Genomic DNA, 19,217 nt, shown 5'->3' with positions numbered 1-19,217 from the left:
TGTATACCAGGATCTATATTAATTGCGTGTGTTAATGTTGGATGCCAGCATCCTGTGTGATATCATACCCTGATGTTGGATGCAGGGATCCATTATAATTGTATGTGTCAATATTGGATGCTGGGATCGAGTGTGATTACACCTGTCTGATGTTGGATGCCAGTACATGTTATAACATACTCTGATGAATGTTGGGATTATATATATATATATGTACCCTGATTCTGAAGATGGGGAGAGTAATAATCATCCAATGGCCCTCACATTTTTGACTTGTTCCGTATGTTTGGCACATAGATAGATAAATGTACTTTATTGATCCCATGAGGGAAATTCTCATGTTACAGCAGCAGAGACAGCAGCAGGATATATATATCAGAATCAGAATTCCTTCATTTATCCCCGAGGGGAAATTCTTATATATCTATATATAGATATATGTTTGTACACAGTCTGCGTGGGGGATTTACAAAACATAAAGTGTGGTAAGTAATGACATCAGTAGTGACACAATTTCCAATGTACCCAACAATCTTGGTAAATAAACCAAGATGGCGCTGGTGAGGTCGGCCGCTGTCGTACCTGCTCCCGAAATTTGTTTGTATATAGTCGTTTTTAGTGTAATTTTCAACTTGTTAAGCCATCCTGTTGTAGGTCGTAACACATACGACAGACAGACACTAATCAACCTTGGAGCACAGTACTCAAACTGTGCTCCTATCAACTTAATCCCGGACCCGACCTGGCCCGTCGACATCCTACGGGCAGGATACAACAACAACAACAACAACAACAACAACAACAATGGACGCTCAGGCCGCAGGTCACGGAGAAGGCCCCGAGGGAAACGAGCCGGCGTTAGGAACAGACTGAGACGCAGAGCACACCATTCACCTCTGCCCAGCATCCTACTCGCCAATGTCCAGTCACTGGAAAACAAGCTCGATGAACTCAGGGCCAGAATAAAGTTCCAGAGGGATATACGAGGGATATAGTTTTCTGTTGTTTTCTTTTCTGACTCACTGCTGTTTTGGTTTGCAGAGATACCTAGACTTCCCCATAGACATTGACTTCAGCGAAGTCAGCTGTGTGAGATGTCGAAGTCGTCAGAGTAATCAGAATCAGAATTCCTTTATTAATCCCTGGAGGGAAATTCTTGTTCTTACAGACATTGCACATGCAGTATTCCCGACCAAGAAAGGAGAAAAGTGAGAAGTATAAAAAATAGGATAAACAATAAAGAAAGGATAAACAAAAACTAGTTCCCTGGTAGGCGAACTGAAGGGGATCCTGAAGTGGTTGGACCATGGGCCGGAGCTGTTCCAGGACGAGTCTTTCCAGGGTCTTCATGATGTGTGACGTCAGGGCCACAGGCCTGTAGTCCTTGGGGTCGTTGGGACGCGGCGTCTCCGGGACAGGAACAAGGCATGACGTCTTCCACACCACGGGGACCCTCTGAAGACTCAGACTCAGGTTGAAGACATGATGGAGTACTCCCTTTAGCTGGGGGGCACAGGCTTTCAGGACCCTGGAGCTCACACCATCTGGGCCTGCAGCTTTGCCTGCACGGAGTCTCTGCAGCTGTCTTCTCACCTGATCAGCTGTGAAGGTCATCGTTGGGGTGATGGGTGGGGGAGGAGTGCATGTGGTACCCAGGTGAGAGTGGTCCACCCAGACTTCTGGGGACGAGGTGTGAGCGAGGCCATCCAGATGGAATGTGGGGGGAGGGAGAGAGGCTGGAGTGGCCGGTTGCTGCAACCGTACTGCTGAGGAGTCGTTTGAAGCGTGAATTGGGGTCCCAGTGTCGAATCTGTTAAAAAACTGATTCAGCTCATTTGCCCGTTCCACACCACCATCAACTCCTCCGCTGTTTGGCCCGTAACCTGTGATGGTCCTCATGCCACTCCACACCTCTCTCGTGTTGTTCTGCTGGAGTTTCCACTCCAGCTTCCTCCGGTACCTCTCCTTTGCCTCCCTGATCTTTATTCTCAGGGTGCGCTGAATAGCTCTCACCTCGTCCCTATTGCCTGCTCTGAAAGCCCTCTTCTTGCATTAGCATACAGCAGATCTATTGTTCTTCCCTCTCTGGCAGGACAGTTCACAAACTGAGTGAAAGTGGGGAGTGTTTTGTCCAAGTTAGTGTGGTTGAAATCACCCGAGATTGCAATGAATGCACTCGGGTGCTGAGTCTGTATCCGGGATATTGCAGAGTGAATAGTGTCACATGTCCTGCTGGGGTTTGCAGAGGGGGGAACATAAACAGTCACCATGACAACATGTGAAAACTCCCTGGGCAAGTAATATGGACGTAGTCCAACGGCACACAGTTCCACATCCGGGCTGCAGATGGGTTAGGGTAGCAGTTCCTGAGGCAGGTTGAACTTCTTCAGTCGTTGCAGAAAGTACAACCTCTGCTGGGCCTTTTTCCTGATGAGGTCTACGTGGGACTTCCACTTGAGATCCTTGGCAATTGTAGTTCCTGGGAACTTAAAGGAGTCTACAGTAGACACTGTGCTGTTGAGAATGGTGAAGGGGGGTAAGGTGGGTGGGTTCTTACTAAAGTCCACTGTCATCTCCAGTGTTGAGCGGGTTTTGCTCCAGATTGTTCAGACCACACCACAGGATTAGCTGGTCGACGCAGAGCTGAAGTCCATGAACAGGATCCTGACGTACGTGTCAAGGTGATGGAGGACGAAGTGCAGTCCCATGTTGACTGCATCATCCACCGACCGGTTTGCCCGGTAGGCAAACTGCAGGGGGTCAAGCCGGGGGCCTGTGATGAACTTCAGGTGGTTCAGCACCAGCCTCTCAAAGGATTTCATGACCACAGACGTCAGGGCGATGGGTCTGTAGTCATTCAACCCCGTGATGATGGGTTTTTTGGGGACTGGGATGATGGTGGAGCATTTGAAACAGGACGGTACTTCACACAGTTCCAGAGATCTGTTGAAGAGCTGGGTGAAGATGGGTGCCAGCTAGTCAGCGCAGATTATCTGGCAGGAGGGGGACACTCCATCGGGTCCTGGAGCCTTCCTGGTCTTCTGCCTCCTCCGCATTGACCTTCAGTGCTGGTGGGAGGTCTGAGTTGAGGGGGGAGGGGGTGGTGTCAGGTGTGGCACAGAGGTTGAGTGTTGTGGATGGGGTGGGTGATGGGTGTGAAAATCAGCAGTAGAAGTTGTTCAGCTCCTCTGCCAGGATCTTGTTACCCACAGGGTGGGGGGATGGGTAGAGCCAGTTTGTGCGGTTTAACATGTAGCCTAGCACACAGCCCACTCCGCTTGCCCCGCTTTTGTTTACGTTGTCTCCTCCGTCTCTGAGGCCACAGAAGGGGGATGGCAAGAGCATCTGTGTTCCGCTGCAGTTCTGGTGGGATAAAATCCAGCTTTGGAGGTGCAAACAGTCCAGAGTTTTTCCCCCATTTCCCACAATTCAGCCCGTACTGAATTCAAGGATTCAAGGAGCTTTATTGTCATTTCACACATGTAGAAACATGAGGTGGAACGAAATTAGTTTCCCTGGTCCCGGTGTAAGCCCAATTACCTAACAAAATACGCAATATAAATATAAAAAAAGCAATCAGAATAAAAGATATAAACATCAGAATAAAGCTGCCTAAACAGTAATGCGGTATTGTGCAAATGACAGAGTAGTGCAAATGACTGACAGAGTAGTGCAAATACAGTAGTGCAATGAGGTGAGTAGTTCGAGAGTTCTGTGCAAATGGCTGCATTGTGCAATGTTCCATGGGTGGTTGTCGGGAGGGGTTTGTGTGTGTTTGGGGGGGGGGGTTGAGGTATGAGGTTGGCAACAGTCTCACAGCTTCTGGGAAGAAGCTGTTCCTCAGTCTGGTGGTCCTGCTCTTAATGCTCTGCAGCCTCCTGCCTGGAGAGGGGCAAACAGTTTGTGTGAGGGGTGGGTGGGGTCCTTCATGATGCAGGAGGCCCTTTTCCTGCACCTGGACGTGTAAATGTCTGTGGTGGTGGATAGGCTGTGTCCTACAGTCTTCTGTGCAGCTTTCACCACCCTCTACAGAGCCCTTTTCTCTGCTGCAGAGCAGCTGCCGTGCCGTGACAGGACTGAACTCCCCATTCCAGCACGCCTCAGCTTCCTGAGGAAGTAGAGGCACTGGTGTGCCTTCCTGATGAGGCAGGAAGTGTTGTTGCTCCAGGTGAGGTCGTCCGTTATGTGGACGCCCAGGTACCTGAAGCTGGAGACCACTTCCTGTCCCTCCGATGTACAGGGGAGGAAGGGGGAGATGTCTGCCCCTTCTGAAGTCCACGATCATCTCCTTGGTCTTCTTCACGTTGATGCAGAGGTTGTTTTCTCTGCACCAACCCTCCAGGCGTTCCACCTCCTGCCTGTAGTCGGCCTCGTCGCTGTTGGCGATGCGTCCAACCACAGCTGTATCATCCGCAAACTTCACGATGAGGCAGCTCGGATGTTGTGCTGAGCAGTCGTGTGTTAGCAGAGTGAACAGGAGGGGGCTCAGCACACAGCCCTGGGGAGAGCCGGTGCTGAGGGTGATGGGGGAGGAGGAGATGTCATGAATTTTCACAGTCTGCGGCCTGTCCGTCAGGAAGCCCAGGACCCAATTGCAGAGGGTGGAGCTCAGTCCGAGAGCAGTGAGCTTGTGGATCAGTGTCTGTGGAATGATTGTGATAAAAGCAGATGTAAAATCCACAAAGAGAAGGCGGACATAGGAGTCTTTATTCTCTAGGTGGGTGAGAGCTGTGTGGACCACAGAAGATATGGCATCCTCTGTGGATCGGTTCTTTCTGTATGCATATTGGTGTGGGTCCACAGTGACGTCGATACAGTCTTTGATGCGGGCCATGACCAGTCTCTCAAAGCACTTCATGACTATCGGGGTGATCGCTACTGGCCGATAGTCATTCAGGCTCGTCACTGTGGAGGTCTTGGGAATGGAGATGTTTGTGGCTGTCTTAAGACAGGTGGGGACCGTCGCCTGTTGGAGAGAGGTGTTGAAGATGTCCGTCAGTACCTCTGTGAGCTGATGTGCACAGCCCTTCAGCACCCGCCCCGGGATATTATGGGGACCTGAAGCTTTGTGTGGGTTTATCCTCTGGAGGGTCCTTCTGCTGGGGTCACAGTGAGGGGCTCTTCACCAGGTGGGGGGGTGAGTCTGGTGCTGAGGGGGGTGTCCGGGTCCTCAAAGCGGGTCCTCAAAGTTGTTGAGAGCTTCAGGCAGAGAGGGGTCCCTGGGGAATTGTGCATCTTTGGTGTTATAGGCACTTAATGCCCCTCCACATACTCTGTGGATCGTTGGATGCAAAGTGTCCCTGGATCCTCTGGGCGTATGTGGTCTTGGCCCTCTTCACTCCTGCCGTCAGCTCTCTTCTCGCCGCCCTGAGTGCCATTCTGTCACCTGACCTAAACGCAGCATCCCTGGCTTTCAGCAGAGACCAGACCTCTGCATTCAGCCAGGGTTTCACTGTGATGGTCCTCTATGTTGGCGTGTGGCGTTTGAGCAGCAGACGGTAGGCAGGAACCAGCATGATGGAGATGTGGTCGGAGAAGCCAAGGTGGGGGTGGGGGACAGCTCTGTATGCGTCTCGTTTGTTTGTGTAAACACAGTCCAGCGTGTTATTTCCCCGTGTTGGTATGGTGACATGTTGGTAAAACTTAGGCAGAGTGTCTGTCAGGTTTACGTGGTTGAAGTCTCCCGCAACCACGTAGAAAGCGTCCGAGTGCTTGTTCTGAAGCGAGCTGATGTTATTGTGTAGCTCCCGTAGCGCTTTGTTAGCATTAGCACCCGGCGCGATGTAAACAGCCATAACAAACACCGCCGTAAACTCCCGAGGCAGAGAGTGTGGCTGGCATTTCACAGTCATATACTCTATCGCCTCAGAGCAGTGGCTGTTAACTTTTGTGCAGTTTGTACACCAACCTTTATTAACGTAGACGCATAGTCTGCCCCCATGAGCTTTCCCCGACAGCTGCTTGCGGTCTGCTCGGAAGAGAAGCCGGCTGTTGAAGGCTGGGTCCGGCATGTTCTCGTTTAGCCATGTTTCCGTCAGACAAAGCACTGCACAGTTCCTCATCTCACGTGAAACCCCCAGCCTCAGACGGAGTAGGTCCATTTTGTTGTCCAGAGAACGAACATTGGACAGGAACAGGGACGGAATCGGTGGTCTCCCGGCGTTGGCCTTTAGCTTGACTAACAGGCCGCCCCGTTTGCTCCTCTTCTGCTTCCGCGCACACCGCTTCCTCTTGCCCTCCGTCCGGTGTAGCCTGCTACGCCAGTCCGGTGTTCTTAGCAGCTGCAGTCTGCCCAGCGAAGCTCTGAGTTGATGTGAGGCCGTTGTTGTTGTTGTTGTTGTCGTAGTGGTCATGGTGCTCGAGCCGTCCCTTATTTTAAAAAGTTCGGCTCGGCTGTACCTTATGTGCTTGTTTAGGCAACCGAAACAAGTAGAAACAAGTAGTGTTGGCCTTTAAACCAACACAAAAACTACAAAAAAAGGGCTTATACCCGGGAGCGTGAGAAGCCGCTGAGGGACAGAGTAATGCCATCTAGGGTTGCTATATCATTGGATAATGTGACACCCATGATGACCATGACCATGAACGTGTCCAAAATTCTCCTCTGAAAGCACTGAGGACATTTAGAGTTTAACTTAGCATTTTCTACAATCAAGGAACTTATAAGTAAAGATTGAGTGTTTCAGCCAGGACATACTGAGAAGATGGTCTTCACTGATCTCCTAAACACTTGGGTCAAAGGTCAGTCACTTCCTGTCTTGTGAGATGGACAAGTCATATGTCTTCAGGTTCAGCTAGACCTCAGCCTTTCAACAATTTCAATTCAATTTATTTGTATAGCACCTTATACAATCAAAACTGTCTCTAGATGCTTTACAGAGACCCAGAGCCTGAACCAGATAGTGGCAAGGAAAAACTCCCTTGAGAGGTCAGAGACAGAGAGGATGAAAGAGAGAGATAGAAACATACATGCAGTAAACATCATGCAGTAAAGGACAAACATGACAGGTTGTTATGATTGGAATTCTGAAGACTGTGTAGAATCAGAATCAGAATCAGAATCAGAATTTCTTTATTTGTCACATGTGGATGTGCATCCACAGTGAAATGAAAAAACAACACTCCTTTTAACAACTGTGCAAAAATACAATTGACATGTACAAATATACATCTAACCTCAGTGGCAGAGGGAATGTAAATATACATAAATATACATATCGTATACATAGTATACAATGTATTGTATGTATTTATTTTTTTAGCTAATATGTTGTTTAAGTTAGTTATAATAGCACTACATAGAATACCAACATGGGCAGATGTCGATAGTAGACATTGGGTTTGTCAGAGGGCCGGATGCAGTTCAATATGTAGATCTGGATGAAGAGAGACCTGCAGACAGCAACAGATGTGATATTTTTTCGCTTAATAGGTATGACTCTTCTTGACCTTCCTTATATAATATGCTGCAGAATCTGGCAACTTAATGTTATCTCATTGTACTTGCGTTAATTTTTAATGAAATTTGTTTAGACCAGCAGTTTAACAATGAAAGAAGAAATAAACTCGTGTTTTCCAGTGCGTCTCCAGTGCGTCACTCTCTTTTCCTTCATTTTCACTCCACATCCTGTCCTGTAAAACCCACTCCCTACTTTTTGTCTCCTCCACTTTTCCTTCATCTTCACTCGTCACCCTCTCCTGCAAAGTTTCCTCCCTACTCTCTGTCTCCTGCACTTTTCCTTCATCTTCCTTCCTCATCCTCTCCTGGAACACCCCCTCCCTACTTTCTGTCTTTCTGTGAAGACAAATAATTTGACAGGACATATTTACCATAATGTGGTGCCTTGCTGGGCAAAAAGTGCTTACGCCGACCATATTTGCCTACCTGAAATAAAAAACAAACACATTCATCAATTTCCTGAGCACAACTGGCATAATTCTTCACACTCATCATTTCCATAGGAGGAATAACAGCACTCACAGAACGCTTGGCTGAAGATTGCAGGCACTTGGGCTGATGGTTCCTCTTAAGCTTGCATTCTAGCAGCTGCTTCACGACCTGCATTTCTGTATAGAGAACCTGGCAGGTACCGCACCCAGGTGCAGGTTTTCAAACTGGTTGGCGTCCTCGTTTTTTCCTCACTGAGGGCTACAATGAAGATGATGTATGTAATGATGTCTCACCTGTGGCTGACACTGTTTTGGTGTCAAGGAGCGCGTTGCTTAAAATTTTAAATTCTGTCTGCAGTAGTCAAAGTAGTAGTCAAGTGTCAAAGACTGACTTATCCCTAAAACCCATCTAGTGGCTTATGAAATTTTGTGAAAATTCATGTGAAAAAAAGTAGGTTCGTGCTTACTTGGTCACTGGGTGCATCCATTACTCCTGCCATCATCAGACTTACTGGCCCTAAACTCTCCACAGGGAGATGGCTCACATGCCATGGCTCTGATTGGCTGATGAGTTGATGAGGAGTCTCTTCTGATTGGTTGATTCCATGGGCTTGTTAAAGGATTACAGACTGACTTTGATTTTTTCATGTGAGAGTGTTTTTGCAGACATTAAAGTCACTTCTTCATCATGGCATCTAATCAGAAGGTAAGATACACATTCATGTAAATATATATTATATATAAAAGTTTTAGCCCACCTTTTGCTGCTTCTTCTTTGAGTCTTATTTTCTGTGAAATGTCTAATGTAGAATTGAAAGAAAATTTTAAAGTTGTGCAATCAGAAATGTGTAATGTGAAATATATTTATAAGCAGATAAAAAAACAAATGCAAAATAATATAAGAACGGAACTGAACGGAACAAGTTAGTCTTCTCTCTAAGCTTTTGTGCCATTTGGAGCTCAACTCAGTGTTATTTTTTTTTTTTTTACATTAAAGACTTTTAAGTGTAGATGTTGGGTGTTTTGGATTTCTATAATGAGAAGGTGGTCTTACCTGACCTCCTGACCTTTGCTTTGAAATTTAGGTCACTCTCTGTTGCGGTGGACAGACAGGTCATGGTTCATGGTGTTCAGTTAGACCTCAGTGTTAGAGCAAACGCAAGTCCATGCGCCCATATTTGAATGATCAAGCCTCAGTAATACACTTGCAAAGTCGACCTGCGGGTTTGCTGGCTGCAGAACTGGCCAGTGTTTTGTTTAACTTCTCTGGCCTTATCGGGTTGACCGGTGACTTTTGGTGATCTGTAGCCAATTGTAGACATTTACTACAATGTAAAATAAATGTTGGCACTGCAGTAACACTGTATGATCTGTGGGAGAAGCTGAATTGAACCCCAGTGGTTTAGGTGCCCCTGTGTGGGCCCTGAACAGAACTAGCCTAGGGAAAACGCGGTAGAAAGGGTGAAAATAATGATGATGGATGGTAGTGTCTCTGTTAGTTGTCTCTCTAAGCTTTTGCTTTTTTTGCTTCAGCTTTTACATTCAATGCTCTTAAGGGGAGATGTTGGGTGGTCTATACTGAGAAGATGGTCCCCTTCCATCTTCCCAGTAAGCGCTCCCAGAAACCCTGCCCCTCCCCCACCCTTTCTCTTGATCATGTGAACTAGTTGTATGTCTCTTCTGATTGGCTGCTGACAATGGGGCTGGGCTGTGGTGGGGGAGGGGAAGGGTTGTACCTCGGGGGCTATTTCCGTGATATTTTCAGGACTGGCCACTCATGTCCAGGTAAGAGTAAATTCCCTTTCTGTTTATGCTTTAGCACAGTATTTAGCCCACTTTTTTGTTTCTGCTCTGCTACAGTGCAGTTTTAGTGCAAAGTTTTTGCCCACTTTTCCTCGATAGTTTTTGCTAAAGTGTTATTCTCTTGTGACATTGTAGCCCAACTTTTCCTCTATCTTTAATGTTATTTTGTGTGAAATTTCTGAGCTAGAGTTGGATGAGGTGTAGTTGAAATTTGTGCAGGTGAAGCTGTCCATTTTCTATATCAAGATAAACAGACATCCATTTTCACTATAAAAGATCCTCTACTGTAAAACCTCAGACTGAGTTCATTGTGCTAACTCTACCATATGAATATAAGTCTGACAAAAGGCCCAACTTCTACACCCAAACTCCTAACCCCAACCTTTTAATTTTACAGAGACAGTAAGCTGCAGCCCACCCCAATATGCAAGCACATCAGTATGATGCAACCACACCGTCATCTCCTGACAACCTCCTTGTTCTCAAGTTATTTATCCAGGAAGCTTGTGCTATGGCTTTTTGTCATCATGATAATATGTCACCCTTATACCACAGGACCAACTTCTGCTCTAGAAATAACCTCACACATTAAGTACTATTATATAGGTAGAGATTCAAATGTGATCCTTAACTGCGAGTTTGTCCTTGCCTCTGAGAATTGGGAACGCATTGAGATAGAGTGGAACTTTCTGTCTCCACAAAGAGAGCAAGATGACAAGATCATTATCTGGTACACTGGAACCATGACATATAATAATTTATATGATCCTTTAAAGGGTAGGGTCTACTTCACATCTCCTCATCCTCAAAATGGCATTGCTTCAATAGCAATCACCGATGTGAAGCTTACAGATACAGGCACTTACCAATGCAAGGTGAAACATTCAACCCTGAACGGAAAACCTGAAATCCAGTTCAAACACATTATCTTGTCAGTAATGGAGAAGCCAAGTAAGCCAATGTGTTACATTGCAGGTGAAGCTGTGGTAGGAAAAGATTTGAGGCTGAGATGCAGATCCTCAGAAGGTAGTCCCCCTCTAAAGTACAGATGGTCAAAGACAAGCGGAAACCAAGTGTTGCCTCAGAATGCTGTTATTGACACTATACAAGGCGATTTGTATTTGGATGAAATCACAGAGAGAGACTCTGGAACCTACCTCTGCAAAGTTGAAAACCTTGTTGGTACAGACAACTGCAAGTTTACACTCAGTGTCACATCACAGCTGACTTTAAATTATGAACACGGTACTATAGCAGCAGTTGTCGTCAGTGTGGTTGTGGGCATCATCATTGTCATTGCAGTCATTTACTACTGCCACCGAAAAAAGAAGGAGGAGCAATTTGGCAATGAAATATTGGAGGATACTTTCCCTCCTCATAAATTCCGTTGCACAAGTGACTATGAAAGCTCCCAGCACAGTGTACAGGTAAGGAAATGTTAAGCAACAGTTAAGCAACATTTTTTTTTTTTTCATTTTAAGAGTATGTTAGTCGTCTATGCCAAGTTCAATAACTCAAGATTAAATTAGCTGGGTCTTTTATCAGACTTATACTGTTATTGATGTTGAAGCAGCAGCACCTTTTCTTAACTGAAATCATCTCATTACACTTCACATGTTTAAAAAGTTACATCGATATAATGATTTTCGGTATCGCTCCAGAAGCGACGTCTGATCATGCACGAGGACATGGACAAAGGGCTGAAGTTTGAGGACAAAGAGTTTGAGTATGAGGCCTTGAACAGGAGGACCTTGTTAGTAACAGCCAAATATATCTGAAAAAGTCTGAACTAAACTAAACTAAACACCAATAAACTTGTGCGGTACATGTGAACCAAAATGAGTGATTTATTATACAGTTCATAGTTTGGCCACCTGAACCTTTTGAATGTATTGATGGTGAAACATTTTGGTATTTTTATTGAGGGAAAAAAAAACACTTCTGTCTATGTATCTTCTGAAAACCAAAATCTCACGATTCATCTTTAGGAGCCGTGTTCCTTGGAGGAAGAAAAGTCAGAGGGGAATGGGTGCATTGAGCCTTGTGTGACAACCCATCATGAAAAAAAGGTGAGTGTTAGTAAGCAGAGTTTAGTACTGTGTACATGAAATACAGTTATATTTAAACCCAATATCTTTCTGTGAGCCCTGAGTTAAACAAATTCTCATGATTTATCTTTAGGAGTTGTACTCTCCTTTAAAAAGGAAGCCGATTGAATCCAGGAAGCATGGTGCCTGTGATGAAAAGAAGGTGAGTGGTAGTAAACTGGTTTTAATGTTGTGCACATGAATTACAATTTTACACTAATTCACACACAATGACAGGAAATTTCAACAATTTCCTGCAGGATCAATAAAGTTCTTATGTTATGACATCTGTCACGCCCTGTTTTGGTTATGTTTTGTCTTTTGATTTCTAGTCCTCATCTCATGTTTCATGTTTGTCTTGTCATGTGCTGAATTTCCCTCAGGATCAATAAAGTATCTATCTATCTATTATGTTCCAGGTTTTTGTCACTTCCCCTGTGTGTCTGTTTCATGTATATTTGCTTTAGTTCCCCTTGATTGCTTGCCCTTCCCTGATGTGTTGCACCTGTGTCTTATTGTCCTGTCTATTTAGTCTTTGTTTCCCCAGCACCTTTTGTCAGTGCTTTGCATTGTCTTCATGTCAGGAATTGCTTATGCTTTTGTTTCGTCTCCATGCCATGTTTTGTCACACCAAGTGTTTTCACCACGGTTTATCCTAGATCCCTTCCCACAGTAAGTGTGTGCTTTTTTGAGATTTTTTAGTTACAAAATAAAGAGACACTGTCTTACTACTCTGAAAACACTGAATGTGTTGATGAAAGCTTGAACCATTCTGACATTTGAGCAGAAGAAAACTACCCATTTTCTCTGTATGAGCACCTTAAATGCAAAAGGCAGAGCACAAATTCCACAATGTATCTTTTCAATCAGAAACCCAGGGAGGAGAACGTGTCAGAGATTGATGTCTGCAAAGCTGATGGGGAGGGCCATGTCAAAGATGAAATGTGAGTACCTTCATTGTGGTCAATGTAGCGTGGTGGTTCTGAATGTGTTCTCTTAGCCATGACTTGTCTGCTTGACCTTGGGTGGTTAACCCTCTCGAGTCCTGTGTGTATATATAGATAGATAGATAAGCCAGTGAATATTCGCATTCATCCAGGTCATGGTTATCTCAAGGAAATTCAATCGAATGCAACTGGACTTAGTTATTTGTCTTTGAGGACGTTTCACCTCTCATCCAAGAGGCTTCATCAGTTCATGCTCGCTTGACTAGGCGAGCATGAGGCGAGCCCTCTTCCTCCTGAAATCGATCACCATCTCTTTGGTCTTATTGACATTCAGTCCCAGGTGATTCTGCTCGGACCACTCTACAAAGTTGTCCACCAGTGTCCTGTACTCTCCCTCCTCTCCCTCTCTAATACACCCGACAACAGCTGAGTCATCATAAAACTTCTGCAGGTGACATGACTCAGAGTTGTACTGAAAGTCAGTGGTTTATAAGGTGAAGAGGAAGGGAGAAAGCACAGTTCCCTGTGGAGCTTGTACATCACTGACCACCACATCAGATAGGATGTTGCCCAGACGGACAAACTGTGGCCTGCCTGTCAAGTAGTCAGCCGCAGCTTCTCACCCAGTAGCAGAGGTTGAATGGTGTTGAAAGCACTGGAGAAATCAAAGAATGTGATCCTCACAGTGCCCCCCCCCCACCATCCAAATGCAAATGGGCTCGTTGCAGCAGGTAGATGACAGCATCGTCGACTCCTAAATGGGGCTGGTAGGCAAATTGCAAGGGGTCAAGAAACGTCCTCACCTGTGGCCTCAGCTGGGCTAAGACCAGTCTCTCCAGGACCTTCATCACATGAGATGTGAGGGCGACTGGTCTGTAGTCTGCCGGGTCAGATGGCCTCGACCTCTTGGGGACTGGAATCAGACAGGACGTCTTCCACAGTGTCGGGACTTTCTCTTGACCCAGGCTCAGGTTGTACAGATGTCCCAGTACAGGAGACAGCTGGCTGGCACAGGTCTTCAGCATCCTAGGTGTGATGCCATCAGGAACTGCAGCCTTCCGCTGATGTACTTTTTCCAGCTGCCTCCTAACTTGTAGTCACTGTTTGGCTGATGATGTCTTCCGTGGAGGAGGAGGAGGTGGGGGAGAGAGAGGAGGGGCAGATAGAGGGGTGCTGTGCAGGAGAATGCTGGGGGTTGGGTCGAGCCATTTGGGACAGTGTGGGTGTGTGTGAGGCTGGGGGTGTCGATGGGGTGGCAGGAGGTGAGCTAAACTTGTTAAAAACCTGGTTAAACTGGTTTGCTGTGTCCAGGCTCCCTGATGTCTGCCTGTCTTTCCCCTTCATCCCTGTGATGTGCTTCATTCCCGATAATATAATTATCATTATAATTAATATAATTGTCTGTTTTGGGAAAAAGTTTGATTTTTCACCGTGAAACAAACATGTTTAACGAACCATTTTTATATCTTAGAATGCAAATATAAATTGTAAATTTCTACAAAATGTACAAATGTACAAATTTAGCAAACAAGTTATTTAAGATAAGATGAACTTTATTGATCCTGCAGTGGGGAAATTCACTTGTCGTGGCAGCTCACAAGAACAGAAGAAGAGTGAAAAAAGCAAAAAGTGTGCAAAAACAGAAAAAATATAGAGGTAAAATAAATTATAAAATATATTAACAGTTAACAGTTTACAAGGTACAGTAAACACAGTACAATATACAGCTATATACAAGTAAATGTCAACAAAATATGTACAAATTTAGCAAACAAGTTATTTACAACAATTTATCTTAAAATGCAGTAAATGCCTTTTTGTACAGCTATTTACAACACAATCAGGTGTCACAAAAAAAATACACCATGAGTTATTTGTGCCACTCTTAAAAGCAGTTCCTGTCCACCACAAGACAGAGGGGCAGATCACAGACCTGACAGGTCAACACCACCCATATTCTTGTTGTAGGCCATGATTGGTGTAGGACAGGGAATGTCTCTCACAGCCCAGTGTCCATCTCCATTCTTCACCCTTTTTGGCACTGTCTCTCCTGAAAATGCAGGATGGATGGTGGAGCACACAGACACCTCCTGTGTGTCCATCCATTTTACATAAACAAGTGGGCCCTCTCTGATCCATCTCACAGATCCTCTTTCACATTTTTTGGTGAGCGCATTTGCCCTCCCTCTGGGGCATCCTTTTCTGCTCTCACTGTAGGTGCCACATGCTCCAAACTTCATGCTGGCCAGGTCCATGAACAGTTTGGGACTTGTGTAAAAATTGTCCATGTAAATATGGTACCCAATGCCAAGACAGAATGGCTGTATAAGGTTCATGACAACATCATAAGACAGTCCATGCTCACTTGCAGTTATAGACTATGTGTAAATGTTGAATCTGATGGTGTAGCCACTGTTTGACTCAGCCAATACAAAAAGTTTCATCCCCATTTAGTTGGCTTGTCCTTCATGTCATGCCTGTTTTTGCCTTAGTTGCCACCATCCTTTCATCCACAGCCACCTCTCTTCTCGGGTGGTAATAAGCCTGGCAGGCACTCAGAATGTCATGATAAAGAGGCCTGACTCTAAACAGTTTGTCATGGCCTGGTGTTCCCTTCTTGCTGTCGTTTTCTAGATCCTCCTCAGGATCACTGAGGTGGATGTTCCAAAATATGGAGCGAAACCTGTCCCTTGTCACCACTTTGGCTAGAAGAGGCACAGACAAAATGTGATTCTGTCTCCAGTAACCTTGGAGACTTGACAGCGACACCAACGGCATGTAGATCAGAAGACAGAAAAACTTATGTAGATCCTCTGTCTCTATGTCAGTCCAATTGTACTTCTTCCCTATTTCCCAGTTTTTTACAGCACTTTTGTTGGTGTTACAGCAGCTTGTCCTAACTGTGTCAATGGCAAAAAAAATGACAGAAAAAGATATTTTGGACTTTGGGGGGAAAGTGTCTCCACCTGGACTCCTGGTGGTTCTTCATGGTTGAAACCTGCTTACAGATGGGGCAGTGTCAGCATCTTCCTTTGTCTTCCAAGGCCCAGAGAGGAGGCGTGGCTCTGCTGCCAGAGTCAGCGGACATCTGGACCTGGTGGGTGTGCCAAGCCGTCCCTTCCTCTGTGCAGACCTCCGAGTAGCACTCTGTGCGCACATCGGTGGCTCCTCGTTCTCTCTTTCCTCTTCCAAAACAAAAGAGGGATCATCTTCTTTGTCGTCAAAGTCTTCACTTTCTGGCTCAGGCTCTGGCTCCGCGTCTCACTCTGCACCTCCCAGCTCAAAGAAGAGCTGCGCTGCCTGCTCCACATTCAGTAGTCGCCTAAACTATACACTAAACACACTCACTACTCACTAACCATACACTCCAAACAATGTCAAAAATGTCATAAATCTCTCACATATCAAAACTCGCTATTGCTGCTGCTATTGCTATCACTATCTCTCATTAGCCGCCGTTTCTCCCACAGCTTTTCCTTAGCAACCAAATGGGTTGCCATACACATAATCTGACTGGTTGAAATCATGCATTTTTCACCAATAGGAAAGAGGGTGTCATGTTTCCTTACAATGCGCTGCTGTTTAGAGGGTTAAAGAAACCTGATGTAACTAAGTTTCATAATGTGGAAAAGAAAATCTTGAGTGTTCTTGGTGTTGAGGACTAGAAATCAGTGATTTGCTTTACATTTCAGTGTGTTAGACTCAACCCGATGTATGTACTAGTGGTGAAAACTTCAGCAACAGGATGTTAGTGAGAGTAAAAAGCCAATTTCTGCATGTGTGCCTTCAATAATAAAAAAAGAAATAATCAACTTTTTATCTTTAGGAGCTGTGGTCCTGGATTGAACAACAGCTGAGGAATATAGATGCATTGAACTTTGTGTGAGCACCTGCAGTGGACCAAAGGTGAGTATTATATAGTACATGAATTGGCTATGGTTTATCTCACACCAAATTAGATGTGAAAGCTAAAATCAGAGATTTGACACATGCCCTAAATGTTGTTGTTTCATTTTTGTGCCACAGCCCAAAAGATTGCAGACTGGATCAGGACAACCAACTGCCACACCCTCGAGGACAAACAGAATTCATACTGTTTTTGATAAAGAAAACAATGTGTTTGTTGACAGTACTGTTGTTAATGTTCAAATAAAATGGAGACATTTCAAAGATGCTGGCTTGTGTAACAGTCAAAAAGATAAGACTGAGTCACAAAAGAGGACCGGCATATGCAACTGCCACACCCTCGAGGACAAACAGAATTCAGACTGGTTTTGATAAAGAAAACAATGTGTTTGTTTACAGTTCTGTGTTTTAATGTTCAAATAAAACAAAGACATTTCAAACATGTGGACTTATGTTTTTTAAGAGTAAATGGTAATACATTTTAGACAAACTTAGCAAGACTTTAAAACCTTTCTTGTAGAGTTAGGGTAACAGGTCAGGAAACAGCATTGAGATGTTGGGTGATTCCAAGTACAATATGGAGATGTTGGGTGTTATGAACCCAACATCTCAACACCCGTCTGTAAAGGCCCTTTTACTTGTACAAAGGGTCTCATGCTGAGATGTTGGGTTTCATACTGAGATGTACTCAGTAAAAACCCCAACATCTCCTTACAAGCTTCTAAATGGGAAAGACCTGGTTGAGAGCAACATGATGGTGGTGACAAAGCAAGATGAGGAGATCACTGAACTGCAACATCCAGTGACTGAACACAAGGCAATAATGACTGAGGCCAAAGACATCCAAGACAAAATTTGATTACAGAAAAGCCATGGCCAAATGCCACTGAAGTTGTATGTTGACAAAGGTTAGCCCTTCAACGAACACAAGGTGTAAATAGTCCCAAAACAAGTGAAGTCAATTTTATTTGAGCCAATTCACAGCAAATAGTATCTCAAGACACTTTACATATGGAGCAGGTCTAGACCATACTCTTTATACTATTATTTACAGAGACCCAAGTGACAGTGGTGAAGAAATACCTCTGTCATGCCTGTTTTTTTTTGGTTACACTTTGTTTTTTGATAGTCCACGTGCCATGTTCCATGTTTGTCTCCCATGTGTTTTTCATGTTTTAAGTTCAGGTTTCAGTCACGTCCTGGTTTTCTGTCCTTTTGTTTTTGAATCCATGTGTCACGTTTCTTGTGTTTCCATGTTTTATGTTTGAGTCTCATATGTTTTTCATGTTTTAAGTTCAGGTTTATGTCACGTTTTGGTTCTCTGTCTTTTGGTTTTTGAGTCCTTGTGTCATGCTCCATATGTGTCTTGTTTCCATGTATTATGTTCAAGGTTTTTGTCATGTCCTGTTTTATTTTGAAAAGCTTCACTTCCCCTGTGTGTCTGGTTTTCTTGTAACTTTGCTTTTGGTTTTCCTGATTGCTTTCTCCCTCCTGATGTGTGTCACCTGTGTCTCGTTGTCATGTCTATTTAGTCCTTGTCTTCCCAGTCACCTTTGTCAGAGCGTCTGCGTTTACTCCATGTCATGCCAGGTTTCGTTTGCCATGCTTTTTGCCAGGAGTTTTTGCCACAGTTTATTGTTGTTCTTCTGCCATGGTGAGAGTGTGCCTTTCTGAGTTGGTTTTTTGTTATTATTAAATAAAGACTGTTGCTTGGACCTCTGCCTCGCCTGCCTGCCCTTAACGCTCTGCATCGGGGATCAGTCTTTTTCTTTGTCAGCGAAGCTCAAAAGTGACAACCTCCTTTTAATGCACAGAATTGTTGGCGCAGGTGGGTGAGAGGAGGATGTTAGCCAAGCTGACATCCATCATGGACAACACCTGTCACCCTCTGCATCAGACAGTGGAGGCTCTGAGCAGCTCCTTCAGCGGCAGACTGCTACACCCTCAGTGTAGGAAGGAGCTACCGCAGGTCTTTCTTTACTTATCTTGTAAATTGTTAATTTATTTTACCTCTACATTCTTTTGTAACTGTTTTTGCACCCTCTTTGCTTTTTGCACTCCTCTTCTGTCCTTGTGAGCTGCCACAAGTGAATTTCCCCACTGCAGGATCAATAAAGTTCATCTTATCTTATCTTATAAAATCAGGCTCAGAATTGGCCACCATCTGCCTTAAGCAGTTTGGTATAGAGAGAGAGAGAGAGAGAGAGAGAGAGAGAGAGAGAGTGAGAGATGACCATGAACATAACTCACTCCTCAGGACTTCATGAATTTTGGGGTCTCCAAAAGTCTCCTCTGAAAGCATTGAGGTCATTTGGAGTTTAACATTGCACTTTCTACAATCAAGGAACTTATAAGTAAAGTTTGAATGTTCCAGCCAGGACATACTGAGAAGATGGTTTTCACTGATCTTTTTAACACTTCAGGCAAAGGTCAGTCATTTCCTGTCTTGTTAGATGGACAAGTCATATGTCCTCAGTTTCAGCTATACCTCAGCCTTTCAACAGAAGTGACATCTCAGTACACCCATTTTTATAGGTATAAGTCTTCTTGGCCTTCCTTCAGTCAAATATGCTGCAGAAGCTGG

General features: G+C 44.8%; 1 long non-coding RNA gene across 2 annotated transcripts; it reads left to right on the top strand.

Annotated features, from left to right (window-relative positions):
- The first annotated feature begins 11,093 nt into the window (after positions 1–11,093).
- Positions 11,094–16,972, top strand: LOC124055981. Of its 2 annotated transcripts, XR_006842932.1 has the most exons (6): positions 11,094–11,120; positions 11,682–11,762; positions 11,875–11,943; positions 12,651–12,724; positions 16,554–16,633; positions 16,754–16,972. It is a non-coding gene; the product is annotated as an uncharacterized LOC124055981 (long non-coding RNA). The 2 variants fall into 2 exon arrangements; XR_006842931.1 differs by lacking the exon at positions 11,094–11,120 and having other exon boundaries at positions 11,161–11,762.
- Positions 16,973–19,217: the final 2,245 nt, after the last annotated feature.

Source organism: Scatophagus argus, unplaced genomic scaffold (assembly GCF_020382885.2).
Source record: "Scatophagus argus isolate fScaArg1 unplaced genomic scaffold, fScaArg1.pri scaffold_44_ctg1, whole genome shotgun sequence".
Lineage (NCBI taxonomy): Eukaryota > Metazoa > Chordata > Actinopteri > Scatophagidae > Scatophagus > Scatophagus argus.
This window is presented reverse-complemented; position numbering and strand designations above follow the sequence as displayed.